The 21582-nt window shown below is 25.0% G+C and overlaps 1 long non-coding RNA gene across 1 annotated transcript; it reads left to right on the forward strand.

The window, feature by feature from the left end:
* Positions 1-881: 881 nt before the first annotated feature.
* LOC145033871 (uncharacterized) lies at positions 882-1998 on the forward strand. Its single transcript, XR_013677758.1, has 3 exons — positions 882-1009; positions 1186-1270; positions 1824-1998. It is a non-coding gene; the product is annotated as an uncharacterized LOC145033871 (long non-coding RNA).
* The last annotated feature ends 19584 nt before the right edge of the window (positions 1999-21582 follow it).

The following is a 21582-nucleotide window of genomic DNA, read 5'->3' on the forward strand; positions in this document are numbered from 1 at the left end:
TGTTTGATATGTATAGTAGTGGTAGGGTGAATAGACCTGATATCCGTTTAAAATAGAACAAACGGAATTTCAAGCACCCAAATATGCTTGACTGTATGATTGTATGGTGTGTGGTATTTTGGGGAACTCGCTAAGCTGTGTGCTTATGGTTTTATGGTTACGTTTTCAGGTACTTCATATTCAAATTGGAAGGACCCAGCTTGATCGCAGCACATCCACCCATGTTTCTGCATTATGCTGATTTTGGAATAGTACTCTGATAACTGTTTTCTCATTAAATACTTTTGGATAATTAGAAAAAGGATAATGAATGTTTGACTAAAAGATATTTAGTGTTTTGATCGAATTAAAAATTAAATATTACCTCTAAATTTTTAGAATGTTACTATATATATCATTATTATATATAAAGAGCCTTTTAATCTCGTACGGCCTACATCAATTTCACATGTTTCTCTTCACGCCACGTAACCTATCTTCTAAAGGACGCCTCTCAATCCTCGATGCGTCATATTGATTGATAAGCAACATAGTTAATCGATATGTGTCGTATCGATTGATCAGCAACATAGTTATCCGATCTCATTTTCGTTTCATGGAACACCCTTTGTCATTTTCAATTCCTCATACATGGGTTAGGATTAATCAAAAATCATAATACCGATGACCGAAGTAAGATGCCGTAAAGAACCTCTCCTAAAAAAAACAACTATACACCAAATTGGTGCATTTCTTTCCATTCACCCACCGTCTATTTTCTAATTCTAATTCATATTCCCTTGTAACGCTATTGATTGATCTTCTCTAGATTTTTAACATAGATTAGACTTTCTTATATTCTCAAAATATGTATGGTGTTATGATAAGGTCTCTATTTCCGTCTTTGTAATTTGGCTTGTATATAATCTAAAGAATTATTGAATTTGGTTCCAACCGTTTATGGGGTCAAATTTATTTGACGTTTCCTCTGGATGGCGACCAACTCTTCTTTTCCTTGGCAATGGAAACTGTATGATTTCTCTATTTTTTGGAATACGATTGTTTTCAATTTATCATAGTTCTGTTATGGGGTTAAATGTGTTTTTGTTAGGTGAATGAGAAAGATGCCCTCGCTTCACAGAATACTAGAATAGGAGATTTCAAAAATGCCCATCTAACTCTCTTATGTTTTATCTTCCTGTTTAGGTTCACTTTCCGGTTTTTATTAAGGGTTTCAATCGTGCCGGAGATAAGGTTTTCAATAATATCTCTTATTTTCCTCCTCAACAAGGTTTGAATTTTAGATTGTTGTGTTTTGTTTCATTTCTTTGTGTGTAATGCGAGAAATTCAAAGGAAAATTTTGGTTTAGTTAGTTTTAAATGTGGAGGGTCTTTCTCGATGAAATGTATGCCACTTAGATATTTTGTTTCCTCAAATGCGATTATTACTACAGTAGTGTCCAAAATATGCCGAGAACACAAATTTGAAACTTATGAATTCTAAAAAAGAACATGATATTCTACAATGGTTTATTTTCATTTTCATTGGGTTTACAAAAGTTATAGTTGTTGAAATATGCACAAAACTAAAACATGATATTCGTTTATGTGGAATTTGTTATTATTGCCAAAACGTTATATGATATGGTCACTTAACATCTTATTATAATTTTGGTCCAGTTTTCTCAAGTTTATCTCTCTCACTGATTTACTGATGACGTAGAAATAGTAAAACTTTTTTCATGTTGCTTATGTTGATTTTCCTATGATGTCTTGATATAACATGTACTTTTGTTTGTGGTTATTGTTTTTTTTTTTTTTGCATGTTACTTTCATCATTGAAGGGGTGGAGCTTGCCTATTTATACGAGAAGTTGTTCAACATGACAAAAACTTTATTTATTGCTGTAGAATGTAGATAAGAAACAATATAGGAGAAGAAAGAGCTATTATAAATAGGAAAAGTATGAGTGGTAAGTGTGATGATATAACAGATAAGTTAGATATGATTTATGATGCTTTTGGATATAAGAAATGATACAAATAAGAAGCCATTTAAAAATGGAGAAAATGAAAATAAACAACATTTGCAATACAAACGTCCCATTTAACAACAAAAAATAAAGATTACATGATACCATGGGAGTAAATTCAACCATTTCAGATAAAATCATAACCGAGAAAGGGTAAAAATTAATAGGAGAATAGTTACAAGTTTAGGCCCACCAGTTGAAATATCAAATCACTTACCAATGTAGGCTATTGAAAATGCATGTTTGTTACTGAATTTGATTATGATATTATTCTTTTTTGGCTTTCAACAGCACATGGCATTTTAACCGGACACTTTACCAGTTTAGCAAACATTATGCATATCATCATTATGTCGTTAACAAATGTGTTTGATTATTACAAAATAAATTAATGCATGCCTCACCTGGAACTGTTTATCGCCATTTAATATTTTATTTTATCTATTAGTTATTCTTATTGCATAATATTACATTCCATTATTATTTTTAATTGTGAATATACGGTTGATATGCCTGCAAAGATACTTAATTACAAATTATGTTGATTGAACGCCAAAAAAAAACATCATGTGATATTTTTCATTAATATACTAAAAATGGAAAATATCAAGGAATGGCATACGTCACTCTTTATATTACTATTGGCATTGTACATTACTTTTTACAAGGAATAACAAGGAACTTACCCGAAAATAACAATGTACCTACAATTGTATACCAATCATAGTAATGTACTTGTGATTATAAGAATATACTTTCCCTTTTCATTTCTAATTCAACCATTTTACGTTGAAAATCCATCTAGCTAATATACATATATATATAATGGTGAAAAAAACACCCAAATTACTTTTAGTGGGTTGTGATTAGCATGAGCTTCAAAAAAATTCTAGTATATATATATATATATATATATATATATATATATATATATATATATATATATATATATATATATATATATATATATATACACACACGAGTTGATGAATAAGTATGATCGAGATATATAACACAATATGTATTTTTATATGGGTTTATAAGTGTGTATAGTCAACATATGAGTATAAAGAGAGAAAAAGTATGTGAGAGAGAGAGAGAGAGATAGAGAGAGATATAGAAGGAGAAAGAAAGAGAATTTTAGCAAGATCGAGACAAATATATATATATATATATATATATATATATATATATATATATATATATATATATATGGAGAGAGAGAGAGTGTGTGTGTGTGTGTGTGTCTTTGAGTGAACAAAATGGAGTATAGATAGAAAAATAAAAATAGTATGATTATAAGTTGAGAGAGAGAGAGAATGAGAAACTAACAAGTATAAAGAGAGAAAAACAAGAGATAGTATAAAGTAAGAATATTGTAAGTCACATAATAATCTTCTCGTGACAATACACAAGTAACGACATTGAGTATGGTAAACCATTTAAGGAGTACTTTATGGAAATACCTTTTGAGCAAGTATGATATAACTATATTTTAGTTGTATAGTATACTGAGTTTTACATTACTATTATACATGTTGAGAATATAGCCTACTTATTGTGTTAGTTTGTAGAGTTGTTGAGTAAAATATATCACATCAATAGATTCATGGTTATATCGAGTAACTAGAGAATTAAGGTCACATAACAAGTACCTTGTGATGATAGTAATGGTAGCTTGAGTAGCTAAAAATCCATTACTGATAACTATTAATCCAAAATGGTGGCTTGAGTAGCTATGAACCATGTTTATTTTGTAAACTATGATTGATAAATATATGTTAAGTAATTATACATATGGTGACTAGTGTATCAATCTGATTATATATATATATATATATATATATATATATATATATATATATATATTGAGTTGTGTGAAAGGAATTAGAGATCTTTACTTGAGTTCTTGTTAATTCGTTCATGTAATCAATCTGATGACAATTATGTAATTGTTCTTAACGGTTATTCATTAAGCTCTTTGAAGCTTACACTATCTAGCCTTACATGATTTTTAGGTGAATTCATTAGAAAGCAAGGAATTATAGATAAGAAGTTGTTATACTCGAGTCACATCATTGTATTTTATTTTTTGATGTGATGATGTCGATAACTACTTATTTTGGATTGTTGATTTAAGTATACAATGTGTTTTATAAAAAAAAAAAATGAACATTTTTAGGTTTACTTTGTTAAAAATATAGGTGTTACACTTAAATTGTGGGCTAAGGATTGTGATATATATATATATATATATATATATATATATATATATATATATATATATATATATATATATATATATATATATATATATATATATATATATATATTGAAGGTGTTCAAGTGAGGTTTAAAAATTTTGAAATCTCACTTTTTTTTTTTTATAGATGATAACAATTCTCGTTGTAAAGTATATAATGAAAATATTTATGTATATTTTGATTCATTAGTTGGTTATTTTTTCTCCTAGTTTAAAAATTTTATTTTAATAAAATTAACGTTTATGAAGTTTTCGTTCAATTTAATGGAGTTAAAAGAATTGAAAACTTCATCAATTAAGCACTGACAAAGTTTTCACGTAAGTACATTGGGTTACCAATCAGTTGTAGTATATCGATGAAGGAGATTTGATCTATGGTTTATAAGAAGTTTATAAATAATTATTGAAATGGAAGATAAAGAATTTTTCTTTTGAATGTAGGTTAACTCTGGTTAAATTTTTTTATTGTTACTTGGGGATTTATTTTTCCAAATGTCCAATACCACAATCGAAGTTTTAAAAACTCTTGAGAGTCTGTATAGTTTGCATTTTACGGATGTGGAGTGTGGGGATGAAAATTATAAAGTATTAATAGGAAGATAGTGATGACATCTAAAGTTGTTACAGGCTTGGGAATTGAAAATATATTAATTTGTTATTAATCAAGCTCATTTAGATATGAGGTATTGTAGGTTTTGTAATAAATCATATTCGCCTCGTGTATAAATTCGAAACATCAATATATAAATATCAATATTTATATCATATCATATCGTACTATATTATAAAGGAAACATTTTTTCTTTCACCACATTCATTTGAAACTCTCATGCATTTTTCATTTCACCACAATCATTTGAAACTCCCATAACTATTCAATTTCTTTCTAATACTGATTATAAGTTGGTTAATAAGATTAAATAAATATCAAACCTAAAGTTTAATCATATATAAACTAAATTTCAATATTAAAAGAATATCTTTACTTCTCCTTATAAAGTTATATTTTTAGCTTTTTATATACTATAATTAATTTATTAGTTTTAATATTTTGTTGGATATTGTCACACCCCAAAACCGAGAACGACAGAAATGTTCTGGGGTGGAGGATCTCATGTAATGTATCACAACAATGCAGAGTAGTAAACAAGCAACAATATCATCCATTGCATTAATAGTATAATTTTATATACAAGTGTGTTCTTTCATAGTATAAAACAATATAATGAATAATCAAAATAAAAGACGAGTCTTGACTGCTCCGTCTTCACAAAACCTGGTCGTCGTACCTATCTATTTGTGACCTAAGAATACAAGTTATTTTGAAACCGAGTATCGGCTATAAAGCTAGTGAATTCATAAGTATTTATGTTTCTTTGATTTGTAAAATTGTAAAGAAAATACTTGTAATCTTTTGAAGAAAAGTTTGTATAAGTATGGAAGATCCTAAATCCCCTATTTCCTACTAGTATAAAAAGTAGTCTTCTACCAAGACCCAACTATTTTGAAAGTATGCATCACTGTAAATGTGACGGTTTTTCCCTTGTATAACTATTATTATGAAACTATAGTCTACCTCATCGTTTATGTGAATGTATCAAAAAATAAAGGTAATAAGGAAAATAGCATATTTATATCAAATATAATCTACCTCATCGTTTATGTGAATGTGTCACAAAGTAAAGGTAATAAGGAAAATAATATAATTATCTAAATCGTATCCTTTTGCACTAGGATAAACACAGCGTGGTAACTCACCGAAAAGTACAACCGAGAAACATCCGTAGATGAACACACCTTCTGTTGCGAGCAGCCAAGTGTAGGATGGCCAGTCTATGAGTATGTAGAAGTATCTATGTAATAGTATTTATGAAATAGTATCTATGTAATAGTATCTATGAAATAGTATCTATGTAATAGTATCTCTATAATAGTATGTACTAGTGTCTCTTCATATAGTATGTACTAGTGTCTCTTTGTATAGTATGTACTAGTGTCTCTTTGTATAGCATGTATTAGTATCTCTTTGTATAGTATGTATTGACACATGAATGAACTAACTGTTGTGTGATTCCTTGTACTAGGAATAGTAAATAGTATCTCCTAACTATACCTATTATAGCAACTAGTAATATACGTGTATATCCGAAAGTATGCCTTTGTTACCCAAAGGTACTGAATTGACTGATAGAACTTTTTTGACTATATATCTATACATAATATATAATTAATATTTAGACAACATTCGGACAAATAACCGATACCCTAAGGCCAAATCCAAACAAGGAAAAGGAATTAAAGCGAGCAAGCAGTCCTAAGTCCTTTAAACATTACTTATATAACTATACATATATAGGCATGAATTTGACAATATAAAAGTATAAAATAAGTTTTGTAAAACCTTTAAAAAGTTTGGTAAATAAGAAGGGATGACTTGATGTCAGTTTATAAAATGATTTAAAAGCAGTTTGTTTGATAAGAACATTTTTAAGTACAAGAAAACCTTTGTTTGAACACCATTGTAACAGAGTTTTAGAGGAAACATACAGTATGTAAGACAGTTTGATAAAGATTTTTAACATGTAAAAACGTTTGATAAAGTCATTTGAAGTAATATGTTTGGTAAAACAACTAAAAGTGTAGTAAATCCATTTGCATGCTAGTTATTAATCACATGTGATTGATATAATAACTAGCATGATTCAACTTGTATTCTCTCCCCCCCCCCCCCCTCATAAAAGCATTTATAAACATTTAAAAACATTTAAAATTTTAATTAAGGGGTATGAACTCACCTGTAGTGAGTGGATCGGATGGAAGTGTCGAACAAGTGCTAGGTGTCAAGTGAAGACTTGAACATACACAATGATCCTAATAACATATAAAGACATACGTATGTATACAATTAGTGATTATAACACTAATTAGACAAGTTAAGACATCCTAAGACATGTAAAACACTTGATTTAAGTGCTATAAGTCTTAAGGGTTGCATCTAAGGGTTGTAGGACTTGGATTTTGGGTTTAGGGTCCAAGGGTAAACTCCTTATGAGTTTACAGTTGTGGGACCAACTCCCTTGGATTTTACAGTTGCAAACCCGTGAGTTTACAGTCGTAAACTCATGGTACTTCTACGATTTTGTGTCTTGAAGCCTATAGGTCATAAAGAAGCATTGCTACTTCATGTCCAAGCCTTTGGAAGTGATTATAGCATCATTTCACCCCTTTGTGGAGTTTACAGCCCATGGACCATTTCTCCATGTGATTATTGCTGTAAAATCTAATGGTTCATGGTATTTTTGATGCTTTAAGGTCCCTAGTTCAATGGTGGTTGGTTCTACGCTAAGTTCTAATCATTAGGAAGGACAAGAGGGCATCATTGCACCCTTAAAAGGAGTTTACGGCCTTAGGAGATCCTTGGCCGTAAACTCTCATTCAACCTTGATTCTTGATGTTTTTAAGGTCTAAACATGTTAAACCTAGTGTACAACGAGTTAGAACAAGAGTACTTACGATCTAGGAGCTTGAATGGTCGGTTTTTGCCAAGAACACTAGTGTGTGTTCTTGGTGAAACTTGAAGATCTACACAAATGGAATGATTTCACGGATAAAATCATGTAAGATTACTAGATCAAGCAAGATATCAACTAGTTAGGGCAAGAAACTTATGAGTTTTGAAGATCAAGGATGAAGATCAGGATGATAGTTGGGAGGATTTGGGAGGAAATCAACCAAGGAAAAGAAAGGAATGAACTAATGGTCAACATCTCATCATATAGGGGGAGTTTACGGCCGTAAACTCCATTGTGGTGGCCGTGAACTCCTAGTCAAGGTGTTTCAGGCTTGTTCTTTGTACTATAGCTTCAACAGATAAACCCTGACACTTATCCCTTAAGTGTACAAGGCTCAGAACGCTCAAATAGACTCCAAATTGTGCTAAATGATAGCAGGAATGAGTTTGACTTTCAATGAAGTGTTTGACTATACAGGATAGAAAATTTCAGGTTGTCACATATGTAAACCATTATCATTTTAAAGTTACAACTTTTGTATAATTTGTATAAAATATTTAAATTATAAACTTAAATATAACATTATGGGACCAACTTAAATATAAATTTTTGTTTAACTTAAACAACCCAAATAATATTTTGTAAATAGTTAAAAGTGATAAATTGTAGTGTCTTTCTAATAATGATTATAATTTGATTAATAAGGTTAAATAAACATGAAACCTAAAGTGTAATCATAAATAAACTAGATTTCAACATTAAAATAATATCTTTACTTCTACTTATGTTGTTGTATGTAATCATAAATAAACTAGATTTTAACATTAAATAAATATGTTGTTGTATCTAACCATTATCAATTTCAAGTTACAACTTTGGAACAGTTTTGACAAAATACTTAACTGTTAATTTAAATATAACATTAAAGTGTCAGATTAAATGTAAATTTCAATTCCAATTAAAAAACCCAATGAATATTTTGTGAATAGTTAAAAGTAATAAATTGTAGTGCTAAATGCAAAAACTAAATTATAATACCAATTGAACTAAAATATTTCTTAACTATATTTGTATAATCGTTAAATGTTTTCAAATAAGTAGCTTAAAATAACTTACAATAACAATAGTTAAAAATAACTCTATATAACTAATAATATTGTTACCTTTAAAAACAAAAAACAATGTATGATACTTTAAATAATTATAATGATAGAAATTAAAACGTTAAGAAAATAAATTTTAAAAAATTAATTAACAATAAAAAAAACTATAAATAACATTAAGTGATATATTATATTTAATTTTATTCATGAGTAACTCGCAGGTAGAAGTCATTGAAACGGTTGAGATTATACAGTTATAATAAATGTATATATTATCATATAATTCAAAATAATGAATGTATTATATCAAATTGGTATACGAATTATTATATCAAATTTAACATCAATGTTATTGTTATATTTTAAAAAACAAATTTGTATACATTTCAACTATATAGGTGTTTCTGTGCAACGCACGAGCATTCGCCTAGTATACCTATAAAAGAAGCATTTTTAGTTGTACCACATGCATTTGAAACCTCTATAACGTTTTAATTTTTTTGTAATAATTATTATAAACTGGCTAATAATGTTAAATTTAAACAAAAACTAAATTTTAATCATAAATCAACTAAACTGCAATATTTAAAATATCATATTTTATTTCTAATTATAAAATTCTGACTTTAACTTTTTAACATATTATAGTCAACTTATTAATTTAGATATGTTGTTGTATGTGGGAATTTTCATTTTAAAGTTACAAATTTTGTATAATTTACGATTCTATGCAAAATAGTTAAATTATTAATTTCAATATAATGTTAAACGGCTAACTTAAATCAAAATTTCAGTTAAAAATTTGAGAGAATATTTTATAAATAGTTAGAAGTTATAAATTATAGTGTTAAACCTAAACTGTAATCCTAAATTAATAAAAAAAACCATGAAACTATTTTTTTTTAATCATTAAGAATTTTCAAATAAGTAGCTTAAAAATAACATACAATAAGAATAGATAAAAGTAATATTATATAAAAAGTTATAATGTTATCTTTAAAAAAAAAATGTGTGTTGTTTTAAATAATTACAAGCAAAGAAACTAACAATATTCATCAAATAAATTTTAAAAAGCTTAAATTTCTAAAACCAAATTAAAATAATTAAGAGTTTCCACATACATTATTTTAAAGAACTTACAACAACAATAGTTAAAAGTAAGATTATATACAAAAATTATATTATTACCTTTAAAAATAAAAACAACCTTTGATATTTTAAATAATTATAATGATAGAAATTAAAATTTTAAGCAAATAAACTTTGTAAAACTAATTAATCATAACAACAAATATAAATATCATTAAACCATATATTATATATAATTTTATTCATGCGTAACCCGTAGGTATAGTCCATTAAGACAATTGAGATAATAGAATTTTAAAAGATGTTTATATTATCATATAATTCAAAACGGACAATCTTTATACCAACTTATGATAAGATTTATTATATAAGCGCTAACAACGTCATTGATATATTTAAAAAACATATATTCGTAAACATTTCAAATATATTGTTATATTTTGCGCAATGCGCGGGTATTTGTATATCTATCTATATCTATATCATATCATCGTATCATACTATATTATAAAGGAATCATTTTTCTTTTCACCACATTCATTTGAAACTCCCATGTATTTTTGCTTTCATCATATTCATTTGAAACTCCCATGACTTTTCAATTTCTTTCTAATAATAATTATAAGTTGGTTAATAAGGTTAAATAAATATCAAACCTAAAGTTTAAAAACATATAAACTAAATTTCAATATTAAAATAATATATTTACTTCTACTTAATTTTTTTTTTAACTTTTAACACATTATACTTAATTTATTAGTTTTAATATATTGTTGGATATAAACCATTATCATTTTAAAGATACAATTTTGTAACAATTTTTATAAAATACTTAAATTATTAATTTGAATATAACATTATAGTGTCAACTTAAATATAAATTTTAGTTTAACTTAAACAACAATGAATATTTTGTAAATAGTCAAAAGTGATTAACTGTAGTGTTTTTCTAATAATGATTATAAATTGGTTAATAAGGTTTAATAAATATCAAACCTAAAGTGTAATCATAAATATACTAAATTTTAATTTTAAAATAATATTTTTACTTCTACTTATAGAGTTATGTCTTTAACTTTTAACATATTATAATTAATTTATTAGATTTTATATGTTGTTGTATGTAAACCATTATCAGTTTAAAGTTACAACTTTTAAACAACTTGAACAAAATACTTAAATCGTTATTTTAAAAATAACATTACAATGTCAACTTAAATATAAATTGCAGTTACAATTAAAAAACCAAAGAATACTTTGTAAACAGTTAAAAGTGATGGATTTTAGTGATAATTGCAAAAACTACATTTTAATCTCAATTTAACTAATATATTTCTTAAAGATATTTTTATAATCATTAAAAGTTTTCAAAAAAGTAGTTTTAAATAACATACAATAAAAATAGTTAAAAATAATGTTATATTAATGATTATATTGTTACCTTTAAAATTAACAAACAATGTTTGATGTTTTAAATAATTATAATGATAAAAATTAAAACATTAAGCAAATAACTTAAAAAAAATAATTAACAATGACAACAACTATAAATAACATTAAACCATATGTTATATTTAATTTTATTCATGCATAACTCGTGGGTGGGGGTCATTCAAACGATTGTGATTATGCAGTTATATATATATATATATATATATATATATATATATATATATATATATATATATATATATATATATATATATATTCTCGTATAATTCAAAATAATCAATACATTATCTCAATTTAGTATACAAATTATTATATCAAATTTAATAACAATGTTATTGCTATATTAAACAAAAATATATTTGTAAAAATTTCAACTATATAAGTGTTTCTGCGCAACGTGCGAGAATTCGCATAGTATACTTATAAAGGAAATACTTTTCCTTTCACTACATTCATTTGAAACTCCCATGCATTTTTCCTTTCACCACATTCATTTGAAACTCCTATGACTTTTCAATTTATTTCTAATAATAATTATAAATTCGTTAATAATTTAAATAAATATCAAACTATATATAAATTAAATTTCAATATTAAAATAATATCTTAACTTCTAATTATAAACTTATGTTTTTAACTTTTAACATATTATACTTAATTTATTAGAGTTAATATATTGTTGAATGTAAACCATTATCATTTTAAAAATACAATTTTGGAACAATTTGTATAAAATAAACAAATTAGCAATTTAGATATAGCATTATAGGGTCAACATAAATATAAATTTTAGTTTAAGTTAAACAACCCAAAAAATATTTTGTAAATAGATAAAAGTGATAAGTTGTAGTGTCTTTCTAATAATTATTATAAGTTGGTTAATAACGTTACATAAATATCAAACCTAAAGTGAAATCATAAATTAACTAACTTTCAATTTTAAAATAATATATTTAATTCTACTTATAAAATTATATCTTTAACTTTTAACATATTATACTTAATTTATTATATATAAAACATTGTTATATGTAAATCATTATCAGTTTGCAGCTATAACTTTTAAACAGTTTGAACAAAGTACTTAAATTGTTAATTTAAATATAATATTACAGTGTCAACTTAAATATAAATTTTAGTTCAACTTAAAAAACTAAAGAATATTTTGGAAATGGTTAAATGTGATAAAGCGTAGTGATAAATGCAAAAACTAAATTATAATATCAATTTAACAAAAATATTTCCTAAATATATTTTTATAATCGTTAAAAGTTTTTTAAATAAGTAGCTTAAAATAATTTAAAATAACAATAACTAAAAATAACTCTATATAAATGATTATGTAGCTACCTTTAAAATCAAAAAATAATCTTTGATGTTTTAAATAATTACAATGATAGAAATTAAAACATTAAGCAGATAAATTCTAAAAAATTAATTAACCATAATAACAGCTATAAATAATATTAAACCAATATTAAATTTAATAGTATTCATGTGTAATTTGCGGATATAAGTGATTCAAACGATTGAGATTATATAATTATAATGGATGTATATATTTGCATATAATTCAAAATAATAAATATATTATATGAATTTAATATACTAATTATTATATAAAATTTAACAACTATATTGTTATATTAAAAAGACATATATTTGTAAAGACTTCAACTATATAAGAGTTTTTGTGCAAAGTACGGGCATACACCTAGTATCTTATAATAGAAGCATTTTTCTGAGCGCCACATTCATTTGAGAATCCTTTGTCTTTTCATATTCTCAAATGACTATTTCTAAGAACCACATTGATTTGAAATTCCTTTGACTTTTCATATTCTCAAATGACTTTTCAAATGTCTTCTAAGTAATTGATTTAACATTAAACACCAAAAATGCTATATAACTCTTACATGTAAGAATGATGTCATAAGAAAATGAAAAAAAAATCAATAAACACAATTCTTTTAGAACGTATTAGTAGTGATAGAGTCCCTAAAAGAGCTCTATAAGTCAATGTTGTGGATGAATATATCATTTTTTTACTCAAAGTTTGATCGTGTTATATTTTTTTTTCCATTGGTGATGTACAATTCGAGTTGTGGTTTGCAATTTTCGAAGTTACATGTGAGAACATCATCATTAGCCTATTTGTTTTTACCTCTTCGTTTTTGTTATAAATATTTCAACATGCTTTGTTTTTTCTTAGATTTTTGTTGCCTTTTATATTTACATTTGTAAATGTATAGAAGGTTATTTGAACCACATATTGTAATTGATTAAAGCAATATATGTTAAGCATATTGATATACTCCATAATTTATATCATAAAAACGTAATTTCAAGTCTATCGTTATAGAAAGTTGTACAAATCTTATATGAAGTGGCCTAAAATGAGAAGTTTACAAGCTTAACAAAGTTTCTTACATAATTAGTTAAATGTTATTAATAATTTTTTATTTATACCTTAAAAGGTAGCAAACATGCCATGATGAGTTTTTATATCAACTTCGTATAAATATAATTATTTCCTAATTAATAATAGCGATATGATTATTTTAATAGCGTGTATGTATGTATGTTTGTGTGTGTGTGTGTGTATATATATATATATATATATTCTGTACAACGGTGATAATTTGCTCAAATCAAATTTATTTGACATTTTCACAACAAAAAAGGAGTTTTCTAATTTCTTTATACTTATGATTTCAAATATAAAGTTACTACTTTATAAAGCGTGCGAACCACAGTTATAAAATTAATTAGACTTTCATATTAAAAAATCAAAATTATTATTAAATTATTGCTTAAGAGATATTTTCTTAGTTATACAAAATTATAATCGTTTATTTAAATAAATACGTGAAGTTATATCATCCTATCATCAGTATTAATTTTATTTTATTTTTTAATCTAATGTTATTAATTTAATATAATTAAAGTGAACAATTTTAAAATTTAAAATTTAAAATTTAAAATGGAGAATCAATTATTAATTTAAGGAAATTAGCGTGTGAAATTTAAATTTCGAAATTGGAATGGATAATTAATAGGTTGAGTAGTGACATGATAGGTGACATATACTATTAATAAGAAGTTCTAATATTATGACACTTGTCAATAGGAGAATAGATTTATTCATTTATTAGAATATGAAGATGAAGATATAGACGAAGAATCATTACAACTCAAAAGTTTTTGAAACTTATGGTTAGTAATGGATAGTAACTTTTTGTTTTCCTCTCATTTATATACATTGTATTCATATTAGTAATATACAAATAAGTTTTCTAACAAACAATCACCACTTTTAAGATATTTTTTATTAAAATATGAAGAGCTGGAAAAAAAATGTGTTTTGTCATATCGTGGTTAGTAATATATGGATTTTTCTTGGAACAATAAGTATTCTTTCATAATTACTTTAATGTTATTAATAATTTTTTGTTGTCTGCTTTAAAGGTATCAAACATGCTATAATGAGTTTTTATATCAACTTCCTATAAATATAATTATTTCAAATTTAATAATAGCATATGTTTATTTTAATAACATGTATGTATGTATGTATGTATGTATCTGTGTGTGTGTATTTATATATATATATATATATATATATATATATATATATATATATATAATATTTGTCTTATATATATTTTTTGTATGATTTATCCGTGTTTAGTAAGATCTTTTTTGTTACAAATGTTATAGTAGAAATTGTAGTGTTTTTATGTTATTAGAAGTTGTAGTATTCATGTTTTTCATATATTTGTTATTCATTAAATACATAAATTAACATACAATTTATATACAATTTACAAACTTTAAAATGGTCAATAAAGTCAACAAATAATTATTTTTTATACTATTTGTTATTTGTTATATATAGAAATCAATATATGTTTTATATACATTTATTAACATTTTTTTCATTTATAAATATTAAATCACAATTTTTAGAATTCGGAAAAGGATTAAATAATTGTGTGGATGTGTGTGTTCGTCGTTAAATATATATATATATATATATATATATATATATATATATATATATATATATATATATATATATATATATATATATCTTATAAAACTAGCATTTTCTCTTGAACTTCATGCATTTGAAACTCCCAAGATCATTTTTTCTTCAACCTCATGCATTTCAAACTCTCAAGACTATTCAACTTATACAAATTAATTTAACATTAACTAAAATATTGTGATTTGTAACTCCCAAAACTTTTCAAATCATGCAATTTAATTGTTGAGTTAAATGAAATAGTTGGTCTATCTAAGAAATTTGTAAATTACATATTGCATTTATGTCAATACAAAATGATAGATTATATTTGTAGGGTTTTAAGAGTTATATGAGTGCTTCCATGCATGTAAGAAAGCAATTGTAACTTTTTCAAATATAAATTCATGTAATCTCAAACTGGGTGAATGTAAAGTTTTAGATATTAAGCAAGATTCAAATTTAGGTATGTTTGTAAATGTATATTTGTGATCTTTTTCTAAGTTTATGTGTTATGTATCTTTTTATAATCACAAGATGATGAAGTGAGACTGATAATTACTTCTCAAGAGCTTTTGGTAAATCAACATTCAAGCTATTTATCACTTAGAGCAATTAACTTTGTTAACATGTCTGTACTTTATGTTATCTCTATATTTCATGTTAAGAAAATATATATTTTATGTCAAAGAGAACATTATTCAACATATATTTATGCTATTATAAGTTATATACTATCATAGTTTCTATCGCTTATTTTATTGTAAATAATATCGATAGTCTTTTATAATTGATTTTGATGAAAAGATTTTACAATTATTATCTCAAATTATTGGTGATAATGACGAATTAGAACGAATGATTTTTTATATGATATGACTTTATTGTTGAAAACCAATGATTATGTGTGTTATAAAAATGAATCATTTATATTCTACCAAAAGTTATATGGATGTAACCACTTTTTAAATGTTTTTATATTAATAAAAATAAATTATTATCTTATCACATTTGTCAATTTCATTTTCCCATATTCTTTCTTTATCATAAAGGAAAAGTACAATAAATAAAATATTAATATTTTCATAAGAAAATATAAGTGATAAAAATATATATCAAGTGTAACACTCCTCCTCCCCTAACTCACTCTTAATATATTTTTTAAGATTGATCGTAGTATATAACAATTACTATAGTTTTGAAACTTAAATCACCATTTTATTTGGACCGTTCATTCTTTTTAAATATATCATAGATTTAAGGACAAAAATAATAAAAGTACAATACAAAGGAACCACAATTTTTTTTTAAATATAATAATGAAAAAACTTCAAATAAGTAGTTTTTAATTAAATAAAAATAATAATTGTTTAAAATAACGTAAACTTATAGAATAGATTATATTATATTAAAAAATAATTGTTAATTGAAATAATAATAATAATAATAATAATAATAATAATAATAATAATAATAATAATATAGGAAATAAAAATATTCAAATAAATTGTATATAAATTAGTTACAAATACTTATAGTTTAAAATAATTTTAAATCAAAAACTTAATTTAATTTTATTCAAACACAACCTCTTATATCTTTCTTATTGTATACTTAAAATTATTATAATATTAATTACAACTTAGTATAAAAATTATTATTTTAATGATAAATGTTTATCATATTGTTTTTATAACATATAATTATTGATATTTATATTACATTATTGGGCACAACTCAAGAGTTTAAAACTCCCACTACAATTCAAGAGTTTTTTAATTTAAATGTAATTATGATTTTAAATTTAATGTAATTAGCCATACCTTTATATTTTTACATTCAAAAGGTTTTTAAACTTATGATTATTAATGAGTAATGCCTTTTTATTTTCCACTTATTTATTATACAATTGTAGCTATATTAGTAGTATATAAATAAGTTTTGATTAAAAAATCATATGTTCGAAAAGATTTATGATTCAAAAAGAAAGAATTGGAAAAAAAAAATTGTCGCATCAATGGTTATTTCAACACGGATTTTTTATAACAATGTTTTTATATATTATATGTATGTTGATTTCTAAATATTCATTTTGAATGGTTTATAAGTGTTTAATAAGTTTTGTTTCATTTAAATGTAAAAGTAGATATTGTAGAGCTTTTATTTTATTAAAAGATATAATATTTTTCCAATGTGTTATTTGTTTTATATACAAATCGACATACGTTTCATATATATTTTTCACAAGTTAAAACGTTCAATAAAATCATCAAAAGCTGTAATACCTATTTTTTTCATACTACTTTGTATTTGTTACATATATAAATCAATATATGTTTGATATATATTTTACACAACAGAAAATGGTCTATAAAATCACGAATTCATTGTAGAAATAACTAATGATATAAATTCATTATAATCAATAAAATTGAAATGTTAATTATAGAGTATGTTTTGGTACTGACATTGGTTATTCATATAGAAATATTAGATCACAGTTTGTTATATGTTATTGTTTTAATTAAATAATTATATTAACGCGCAACGTGTGGGTATTCGACTAGTATCTATTATAATAGAGTTCAAAATACTTGAAACTCATGCATTTGAAACTCCAATGACGTTTCAATTGACTTTTAATAATGATTATAATCATAAGTCATAAATAATATGATAAATTTGATACTATGACATGACTTATAGTAATTTATCGTATACTTACAACATTCCAACTTATCATTTAATTAATACATATTAAAAGACTTTTTATAATTATATTAAATAATATTTTAATGCTAAAACTCTTTAGCTTTCCACTATTTTTTTTTTGGTTTTTTTTTTGTTTTTTTTGTTTTTTTTTAATAACCCAAGAGGTTTTGTATCTTATGGTATATTAATCGGAGGATTTAGAGTATATATGTTTCATTGATGTAGATCAAATTGTTATGATTTTAAGAATAAGATCGGGGAAATAGGAGTTAAGAAGACACAAAGTTCTATTTCATGGGATAAACACATGAGCAATAATATGGTTTTTTACATATTGTTTTCTATTATTAAAGTTTATGCTTTTCTTTGTCATTTTAATATTGTTTCTTAATTCTATAATTTCTAATTGATACTTACCATTTGTCGTTGTTTCTAATAAAGTTTTTTTTGTTTATCATTTTTATATTATTTCTTATTTTTTCTAATTTTCATTGAAACTTATATATATATATATATATATATATATATATATATATATATATATATATATATATATATATATATATATATATTTTTTACAATTTATCAACAAAACTAACATTCAAAATAATTAAGATGTATGTTACGAAGTGATGGATGACATTAATAACTTATAAACTATAGTTAAATACTAGTAAGAAAGAATTTGATGAAATAACTAATATAAAACGTTATTAAATCTAAATTAATAAAAATGATATAAATATTTCTAATATATATATATATATATATATATATATATATATATATATATATATATATATATATATATATATATATATATATAGCTTAGGAAATATGTGACTGTCATGTACCAAAGCTTATATATAGAACCCTCCAAACAATGTAGTTTTGATCAATTTTTATATCCAAACTAATCATGATATCTCTTTTACTATTCTTTCTTAATCATGTGACTTACTAAATCGATTGAATTTATGTTATTTTTCTTCATTATGTCTAAGAACTTAAAGCATTAAAAGTTGTGACTATTTAATCAACCTATTAAATTCTAAATGAAAACTAATAGAATACAAGATGAAAGAAGAACATATTATACTCAATCAAGATTTTCAAAAAATCATTGGATATAGTTTTTCAAATTGAAAGAAAAAATGTTTGAGTTCTATTCGTTAAAAAATATTGGTTTTTATTTTTTTCTATAAATTTCAGTAATTATTTGTAATATATATATATATATATATATAGTTGATCTTTTTCATTCAATTATTGAGCTTAATTTAATGGTACTCTATTAAAACAAAACTAAGTGAAAATGAGATTGGATTTGTTTTGTTTAAAACTATATCGTTTAAAAAGTTTTATACATAATCTTAGGTACATAACAACCACATATTCACTTTTCTTTTATATATATATATCAATAATATACCTATATTATTATAATAGCACAACCTATATGTTATAATTTTAATGGTCATAGTTTTATTCATGCGCAACACATTAGTTGTCACATAGTTCATGGTAATGATAGTTTGTTTATATGAATGCTAAGGTTTCCACTAGAATTCTGACTCCTTCGGTTAGCGTGGTTTAGTCTATAAATAGTTTGGTGGATGAGAATCTTGGAATGAGATCTTTATGCTAAAAATTTTGGTATTGCTGCTTGTATGGAGTTTTGGGCAAATAATTGGATTGGTCCAAGTTCATTTGTAGATTATTGGAAGGTATAAGAGAGAAATTCATAGTAAAATTAAGGAAAATGTATAAACATAGTAGGAGTTATGAAGAAAGAGTGGTGAGATCACGACAAGAAGGAAGACGTTGAATAAGATTATGAAATTTAGAAGAGACAAAAATCTGAAAAAGAGTCGCTCTTGAAGTAATCGGTATTACACCTTTTTCATGTGATATCAAACAGATATCAAATATTCAATGTCTCTTTGATTGATTGGCTTACAAATATTTACTTAATCAATTATTATGAGATAATATCTTGCTAGTCACATTTATTGACAAACTAGGCGTATCACAACGTGTTGTTCATACGTATAATTACGCAGTTAAAGTAATCATGTGTGGAATTTTAAATATATTAGAGTTCATGCTTGTTATAATTAAAGTTCATTCTTGTTATAATTTTGGTTATTTGCAAATGAGTTTAAATATTTAAGCTAAATAACATAAATACATTTATTTGGTTTATTAGTAGAAAAATATTTTAATAAATAACTATAAAAATAAATTACATTAAAATTTTATACCTTATATCTTATTTGTCGTATATTTGTTTTCTATAAAAACAATAGATGATCACAGAGAAATCATTTTCATAAATGAATCTTCTTAAAATAACATTTATAAAAAATAAACGACAACATTTATGTCGTATTATACCTACTGCTAACGAAAAGTTCATACATGATTTGTAACACCATAAAATTCAAGTCAATTTAAAACTTTTTAAAACATTTAAAACTATTGAGTTATTATAGTTTGTTTTCAAAATAGTTTAGACATCAGAGTATCTCCAGAATCAAATCATGAAAAATATAAGGAGGTGCACGATCAAGCCTTCGCCTTCCCACGATCATCAGAAGTACCTGAAACAATAATCGATAAAATGTAAGCTCAAAGGCTTAGTGAGTTACCCCTAAAATACAAACGCCATACAGATATAACCATATCATATAAACAAACACATCATGCATAATAATCCTTCAGCCTGACTAGACCGCCTCGCAAGCCTTCTGCCTATCTGGACCGCTCTCCGAGCCCTTGACACGTCTGGACCGCCTTGTAGGGTCTACAGCCTATCCAGACCACTTGTCGGGCCTTCGGCCTGACTGAATCCCTTTGTAGGGCCTTCAGTTTATCCGGACCGCCCTATGTATGTTGGCCTTCAGCACAAAGTAGGATTGCCTCAACCCAACCCCCAATCAAACGAACATGTGCACATAATATCATATGATGGCATATATATAATAGTCAAATCGATCTAACAGATCACTAATCATAGCAACATCCTATAACCAGGATACAGACCCTACCCGTCACTAACATAGCATCATCCTATATCCAAGATACCGACCTAACCAGGTCACTAAGCATATCACCATCCTAATTACCAGGATATCAATCAATAAGCATATCATATAATAAACTCGAATACAAATCCGATACGGGATGACATTGGTGCCTTAGACCTAGTTGATATAGTGAGGAGAATTCACCTCACAAGTAGCTCAATGATAATAAAGCCAACTCCTCCACATACCACTCCAAACACCAACACCTAAAACCACCAATGGTCCATTCCCGCAAATTCCCAAATTACCAAAATGCTGCTTAAAAGTCCAACTGGTCAAGCCTGGGTCAAAGTCAAAGTCAACGGTCAAGGTCAACAGTCCATG

Source organism: Lactuca saligna, chromosome 3 (assembly GCF_052625555.1).
Source record: "Lactuca saligna cultivar CGN05327 chromosome 3, ASM5262555v1, whole genome shotgun sequence".
Lineage (NCBI taxonomy): Eukaryota > Viridiplantae > Streptophyta > Magnoliopsida > Asterales > Asteraceae > Lactuca > Lactuca saligna.